At 41.8% G+C, this 8063-nt stretch overlaps 1 pseudogene; it reads right to left on the bottom strand.

The window, feature by feature from the left end:
* LOC102846301 overlaps nucleotides 1-7588 on the bottom strand; it is a 10735-nt pseudogene extending 3147 nt beyond the window's left edge.
* Between the last annotated feature and the right edge of the window lie 475 nt (nucleotides 7589-8063).

Genomic DNA, 8063 nt, shown 5'->3' with positions numbered 1-8063 from the left:
GAAATTAGAAGACGTATTGCCATGGGAAAGTCTGCTGTTAGGGACCTTTCCAAAATTCTGAAGAGCAATGGTGTCTCTCTGGAGACTAAGGTGCATCTGACACAGGCCATGGTCTTTGCAATCACTTGTTATGCATCAGAGAGTTGGACAATGACTAAGGAGAATAGAAGGAGAATTGATGCCTTTGGTGCTGGAGAAGAGTATTGAGGGTACCATAGACTGCTAAGAAAACAAACAGATTCATTCTGGCAAGGGTCAAACCGGGCTGCTCCTTGGAGGCAAGGATTCTAAGGCTCCATCTAACATAATTTGGACATGTTGCAAGGAGGGACATGTCCTTGGAGAGGGACATCATGTTTGGTAGGGTGGAGGGACAGCGCAGAAGGGGAAGGCCCCCTATGAGGTGGATTGATTCAGTGACTGGGGTAGTCGGGATGGGTGTGTCGGAGACGGTGTGATTGGCACAGAACAGAGCAGAGTTCAGGGATGTTGTACATAGGGTCACTATGAGTCACAAGTGACTCGATGGCACCTAACAACAACAACAACATAACTTTTCATAATATTCTGTTATTTTTTTTCTTTCAGCTGGTTCTGTTGTGATGTTGCCTCTTTCATTTCTTATTCAAGTTACTTATGTTATTCAAGTTATTTTCTTTTATTAAGTTTGCTAATGGTTTGTTTATTTTATTGACTTTCAAATAAGCAGCTTTTGGTCTTATTAATGGCTTCAATTGGTTTCTGTTTTCTATTTCATTGATTTCATCTCTTATCCTTATGCTTTCATTTCTCCCAGAGGTTATAGAGAGTATCTTCTTGTTCTTTTTTTATTTTCTGGAAATGTTATTTCACTCCTTTCATCTTTTCTCATGAATTTGCTTATTACTATGAATTGCCTTCGCTATGTCCCAGAGGTTTTGATATGGTAGATTTTCATTTTGTTTTGAGGAATTTCTGAATTTCTGTTTTTATTTCTTCTGTGATTCAGTAGTGCTCAAGAAAGATGTTAGTTAGCTTCCAGGTGCCAAAGGATGTATTTCAGCCAACAGATGCTTCCCTGGACATGCTCAGCAGATTGTAAAAAAAAAAAAAAAATCTAGAGGACAACTGGCCAACTGACTAGAAGAGATCCATATTTATTCTCATTTCAAAATAAAATAAATAAATAACCTGACAGTGTAGAAATTACTGAACAATATCACACACAGGCAAAATCCTGCTGAAGATTATCCAAAAACAACTGGAACTACCCAGAAATACAAGCTGGATTTAGAAGAGACCACAGAAACAATAGAGGCACTAGAAAGAAACATTCTTGCCAATGTCAGATCAATCTTGGCCAAAGGCAAAGAGTACCAGAGGAATGTCTATCTTTGTTTCATCGACTATGCAAACACATTTGATAGTGTGGATAACAAAAACGTGTGGCTAAACTTGAGAAGACTGAGAAACCAAAAATACTCAGTTGTGCTATGTGAAACCTCTACTTGGACCAGGAAGTCAGAACAGAGCAAGGAAACACTGCATGGTTCAAAACTGGGAAAAACACGCATCAGGAATGCATTCTGTCTCCATACGTTTTCAGTCTGAAAGTGAAACAAATCATTTAGAAGATTGAACTTTATGAGGAGGAATGTGGCATCAGAATTAGAGGAAAACTCATCAACAACCTGCATTATGCAGATGACACAACTTTGCTTGCTGAAACTGAGGAGGGGCTGACACATTTGCTGTAGAAGGTCAAGGACTGTAGTCTTCAATGTGGATTGAAGTTCTACAACAAGAAGACAAAGATTTGCACGACTGAGTCAATTCATAGCACCATGAGAAATGGAGAAGAGATTGAGGTTATTAACAATTTCAGCTTCCTAGGCTCTACAATCAACATTCTTGGCACCAGCAGTCAGAAAACAATAAAACAAATTGCATTGGGGAATTCTGCTATCAGGGACCTCTCCAAAGTGCTAAAGAGTAATAATGTCTAGGGATTAAGGAGCACCTGATCGAGGCCATGGTCTTTGCAACACTTACTATGCATCAGAGAGCTAGACAATGACTACAGATGACAGATGAAGAATCAATGCCTTGAGCTGTGATGCTGGAGAAGAAAAATGAAAATATCATGGACTGCCAAGAGAATAAACAGGTCCATATTGGAGAGAGTGACAACAAGTTTCTTCAATGTAGGCAAAGATTTTGAAACTCTGTCTCACTTCTTTGAGGGGCCGGTCCTTGAGGAAGAACATCATGAATGGAAGGGTGGAGGGACAGTGAAGAAGAGGAAGACCTCAGATGAGATGGATTTGCACAGTAGCTTGGGTAGGTGTGTCGGAGTCAGTGAGACTGGCTCAGGATAGGGCAGAGTTCAGAGCAATTGTACAAAGGCTCGCTATGAGTTGCAGGCGACTCGATGACACATAACAACATCCTCTTGTTATCAATTTCTAGTTTTATGGTACTGTTGTCTGAGAAGATACTTTCTGTTATTTCAGTGTTTTAAAATCTATTGAGGTTTGCTTTGAGTCCTAGAATATGGTCAGTTTTGGAGAATGTACCATGTGCATTTAAGAAGAAAGACAATTGAGTTTTGTTGGGTGAAGTAATAAAAATAAATCTGTGAGGTTGACTAATTGTTTATTTATATCTTCTTATTCTCTGTTGAGTTTCTCTAGAGTAGAGCTGTCCTTTGAGGAAAGTGGTATGTTTCAGTCTCCTACCACTTTTGTATTTTTGTCTATTTCTTTCCTAAAGTCTGTTAAACTTTATGTGTTTTGCAAGTTGGTGCTTAGATGTTTACTAGGGATATGTCCTCTTGTTCTATTGTTGTTGTTATGTGCTGTCAAGTCACTTCTGACTCACAGCATGCCTATGTATAACAGTTCTAAATCCTGTTCTATCCTGAATCAACCTTGTCGTCTCCGACATACCTATCTCCACTACTCCAGTCAATGAGTCAATCCTTCTCATGGAGGGTGTTCCCCTCCTGCGCTGTTCCTCCACCCATCCAAACATAATGTCCCTCTCCAAGAAATGGTCCCTCCTTGAAGCATGCCCAAAGTATATGTCAGACAAACTTCAAAGTCCTTGCCTCCAAGGAGCAACCTGGTTTCACCCTCTCCAGGACAAACTTGTTTGTTCTCTTAGCAGTCCATGGTATAGTCAATACTCTTCTCCAGCACCACAGCTCAAAGGCATCAATTTTCCTTCTATCATCCCTAGTCATTGTCCAGTTTCCTGATGCATGGCCCGTCATTGCCAAAACCATGGCCTTGATCAGAAGCACCTTAGCCTCCAGACTGACATTGTTGCTTTTCAGTACTTTGGAGATGTCCCAATAGCAGACTTTCCCAGTGCAATTTGTCTTTTGATTTCCTGGCTGCTGGAACCAAGAGTGTTGATTGTGGAGTCAAGCAAACTAAAGTTGTTAACAATCTCAATATCTTCACTGTCTGTCATTATGCTCTTAATTGGTCTAGTGGTGAGAATCTTTGTTTTCTTGATGTTCAGCTTCAATCCACATTGAAGGCTGCAGTCCTTGACCCTCTGCAGCAAGTGCTTCAGGTCCTCTTCAGTTTCAGTAAGCAAGATTGTGTCATCTGCATAATGAAGGTTGTTGATGAGTCTTCCCTCAATCACTATATATTATTTACATATATTAAGATATAGATACTATAGAAATATATATTATTACTATCATTATATATCAATAGTGTTTTTATGGTGTTTTCTCTCTGAAATCTCTTTATTAGAGATTAGTATTGCCACTTCTGCTTTCTTATGAATACCATTTGCTTGGAATATATTCTCCCCATCAATTAATTTTTAATCTATCTTTCTCCTTGTTTTATGTAAGTGTTTCTCATAGGCAATATATTGACAAGCTTTGGGGGTTTTTTAATTCATACTTATACTCTTTTCCTCTTCGTTGGTGTGTTTCAGCTATTCACATTGAGCATGATTATTGATGGGCCAGGTTTTTCCATTGTCATTTTGTTGCATTCCTTTTTCTGTTGTTGTTATTTTTGTCCATGCTTTTTCCTTTATTGTCTCTGTGTGAAGGACTTCCTTTAGCATTTCTCATATAGTTGGTTGTGTTTTCACTAATTCTTTAAGTTTCTGCTTTTCTGCAAATGACCTGCTATCTCGTTCATATATGATGACACATTTGCTGGGTACAGGATTCTCAGCTGGCAATTATTTTCTTTCAGCCTTCTATATTTGCCATCCCATTGTCTTTTTTTTATATAGTTTCTACTGAGAAGTTAAAGCTTATCCTGCCTGGTTTTTTACTTCATTTTCTGTCTCCTTTGAAGTTCTTTCTCCTCAGATCTTCTAATGATGTTCTTCCAAAACTTTCCACACAGCAATCAGTATCACCTTCACATTAACCTTACTCCTAAGACAGAGAAGTCACATCTTTCTTTTTGCCCTGCTACGTCTTTTTCTCCGTCTGTATGGCAAATTTCTCTTTTCCTAGACCTTCATACCAATATACACATCTAGCCCTCGATGTCTGCTCCTGGATAATCCCATGGACAACTGGGTCGGATTACCAAATAAACAAGGTAAATATGGGTTTACTTAGTATATTAATATTGTAGAGCAATAGCACAACATTGACTTAAAGTAGCATAAAAAGATGTTTATTGAGGTATAAAGACAGTCTGGAGTAGACCAAATTCTGGAGAGTCAGTTCCAACTCTGAGACTATAATTTTTACAGGAGGCACTCTTCACTTATCCCCCCACCGAGGAGCTGATAGGTCCAAACAGCTGACCTTTTGATTAGTAACCCATCACCAGAGCTCCATCTGAATGAGGACAACATCTCAATTCAGATTAAAAATGGTTGTTTCACTAGAAAACAGGTGGTTCTAGTGGCCTAGTTGTAAGGAGTTGCATGCACTGCCAGCCTAAAAGTACGCAGTTCATATCCACCAGCTAGTCTGAATAAGAAAGATAGGTAATCTCCTCTCATGCAATTGATAGCTCTGAAAACACACAGGAATGTCAGTTATGAGTCAGTTCTCACTTGATAGCACATAACAATGACGACAATAACAACCAGTAGATAATGTGGGAAACATTTTTGTATAGTTAGAGCAGTAAATAAAAGTTACAAAGCCAAAATTTATTGTTAATTCTAGTTGTCTAGTACTGCTATGACCAAGAAATTGTAAGTGAATAGTTTTAACAAATTTATTCTTTTACCATTTAGAAGACTAGAAGTTCAAATGCAGGGTTCCAACCCTAAGGAAGACTTTCTATTTCTGTTCTGGAGGAAGGTCCTTGATCTGTAAGTTATCTCCATATGGCTTAGCCTTCCCTGTGTCATGGAGTTTCCCACCTGGAACCTGAGTCCAAAGGGTATACTCCTGGCTTTGCTAACTTGTTGATACTTAGGTCTCCTTTTTTTTTTATCAATGTCATGATTCATTCATTCCTTTTTTAAATTATTATACTAGTTTATTTACAAAATTGGAATACATTGTTTAGACCAGATTCTTCCAATTTCCGTCATCCCCCCCAGCCATCAAGTTATACAACCCCATGGTTTCCCCCACCCCTGCACACCCCCCTCCCTCTGTTTCCACTCCCCCCACCCCACCCCTCCAGCCTTGGATCCTCATACTCATTCTATAATAATGGCTTTACAACATTTGGGCACTAGGGGTTTAAACATTCAACAGTGCTTTCTTTACCCCAGAAGACTGAAGGTTTTAAATGTATTGACTGCCAGGGTGCTATAATCAATGTTTATGACTTTGTTTTTATCCATTTTGCTGAGAAGCAGCAGTAGAATTAAGAAAAATGAAGACAAAAAGATACATTTAAGAAAGTGGTAGCTGTTTTTAAGATATTGATGCTGGAGGCCATGTTTTCCATAACAACCTCTTTGTAGTTGCGGGAAGCCCTGGATGTCATCATCATGTGATTAACTGACACGCCAGCCCCCCATTGCCCCAGTTACTGTATCAATCCATCTCATCTGGGGTTTTCCTCTCCTGTCCTGTCCCTCCACCCTTCCAAGCACAATGTTCTTAGCAAAAAGTTAATATATCTTGCACGGATGTCACTCTTGCTCCCTACAAACTTGTGAGGGGTGGGAGAAGGGGCATCACCACATTGTGTGACAGCAGCCCAGAACACTTGATGTGACATTCGAGGGGCATTAAATGTGGCCTGAATGGTCAGGGGCGGCTTTTTTTTTTCCAATTTTATTCTGATTTATTTACAAAGTTTGAATATATTGTTTATCATAAAAGATCCTTCCCATTTCCTTCACCCCTCCCACCCATCGAATTGTACAACCCTATGATTAACACTCTACACCCCCAATCCTCATTCTTTATTCCCACCCTCCTCCCTGCCCTGGATACATGTTCTATAATAATGGTTTTATGCAGTATTTGTCCTTGTGGCACTGAGGCAGTTTACTCAGCATAATACTCTCCATTCCAAGGGAGGCTCTCTGAAGCTAACTAATGCCAATTACTGACAAGGACCAAGTCAGGAGACCCAGAGAAGGAAAGGATTTAGAAAAGTTGACAAAGTGAGGGAGTAGCTAGAAGAGACTGGACCCTGAAAAGGGGCACTGATGTGAAGCCTGAGGTCATCTAGGGTCAGACTTTAGGGCTGGAGCAAGCAGTGCCAGGTCTGTGTGTCACACACGACAGAGCTGTTACCTCATCCTTGGCAGGTGGCCCAGTGCTTCTCTCCTAGGGTCTAGCTGTCCTGGGCACACAGAGCCCTGCTTGTCCATCCCTAAGACTTTGTCATCAGCCAACAGCCACCTGTCTGGCCCCTAGACACAGGAGCTCGTCCTCCTTGGCCAGACACACTAGCCCACTCCCTCTCTGTTAGGGAGTCAGAACTGACTTAGAACAGACCCTCTGGCAGGTTTTCAAAGGCTGTAAATCACACAGGAGACTGTTCATCTTTTTCTCAAGGAGCAACTGATGCATTCAAACTGGGTGCTTTTGGGTTGGCAACACAAATACCATTATGCCACCAGACCTCCCTCTGCTCTGAACAGCAAAATCCTGACTGATCCAAAGGATGGGACAAAGACAGAGCACACCACGTCCTCCTTTAGGGGCTGGATTTGAGACATGTGCAAGAGTTTGTGTCCCTGAAAATGGTGGGATTCAAATGGGCCCTAGTTAAGAGGTGTTTGGGTAGTTTCTCTGTCCTTGTGGCCCAGGCATCTTTCCAAAAGAAAGCATCATCTTTTGCTATGGAGAGGGGAATGGGGAAAAGGTCCTGCTAGGACAGGGAGGAACCAGGTGCAGCTCAATTTTCTGGACTCTGGCGGGGTGGGCAAGTCAACAGTGCTTCCTCAGTTCTTCATACTAACTCCCGTTGCCCAGCAGGAGGAACGTCTGCAGCAAGGCAAGGCCTGGGCCGAGCCGAGGCCAAGTAGTAGGTGGTCCCCATGGGCAACGAGGTCTCAGGACGAGGTTCAAAGTGCTACAGTGAACTTGCAAATTTTGGGGTCCTGGTACTCTACCCTCTTTGCAGACTATTACTGAGGCTCCGATGGCCAGGTAGGGTTCCTCACACTCAAGTCCTGGGTCCATCCTCCTCATGACTGCCTCCCAGGAACATCCTCTCCTTATGTAGAACATATCTTGGCTTCTTGGGCAATCAGATGCAGGGGATCCACACCCATCCTCCCCTCTTCCATGACTGGCTGCCTCTTGATCTAGCAACTTGTCACTCCAAGCACCCATGTTATCATTGGCCCTTTATCTTCACCATGATTGGACTAGAATAGTCAGAGGCCTGGGGGCCAAGGAGAGATAGGACCCCGAAAAAAGCCCTCACAATAGGTGTGTGTCTCCCAAGTAGGCCAGGAGCTTAGATGCAGATGGAGGCCTTCTTGCCCACATCTGCATTCCCCTCCCCACCAAGAACCAGCTCTACAAATGGTGCAGCGTCTCTGATTCCCACAGTACAAGTGGGCTGTCTGTTCCAGCACCTCCCCAGCTGTGTGACCAGAAACCACTCTACCCCACTCTCAAAATCTAGGAGTGAAGTATTCCCTGGAAACGACTTTAGTAA

This window comes from Elephantulus edwardii, unplaced genomic scaffold (assembly GCF_000299155.1).
Source record: "Elephantulus edwardii isolate Elephantulus edwardi_28Jun2011 unplaced genomic scaffold, EleEdw1.0 scaffold00161, whole genome shotgun sequence".
NCBI classification, from domain to species: domain Eukaryota; kingdom Metazoa; phylum Chordata; class Mammalia; order Macroscelidea; family Macroscelididae; genus Elephantulus; species Elephantulus edwardii.
Note: the sequence above shows the minus strand (reverse complement) of the source record. Positions and strands in the feature narration are given on the sequence as shown.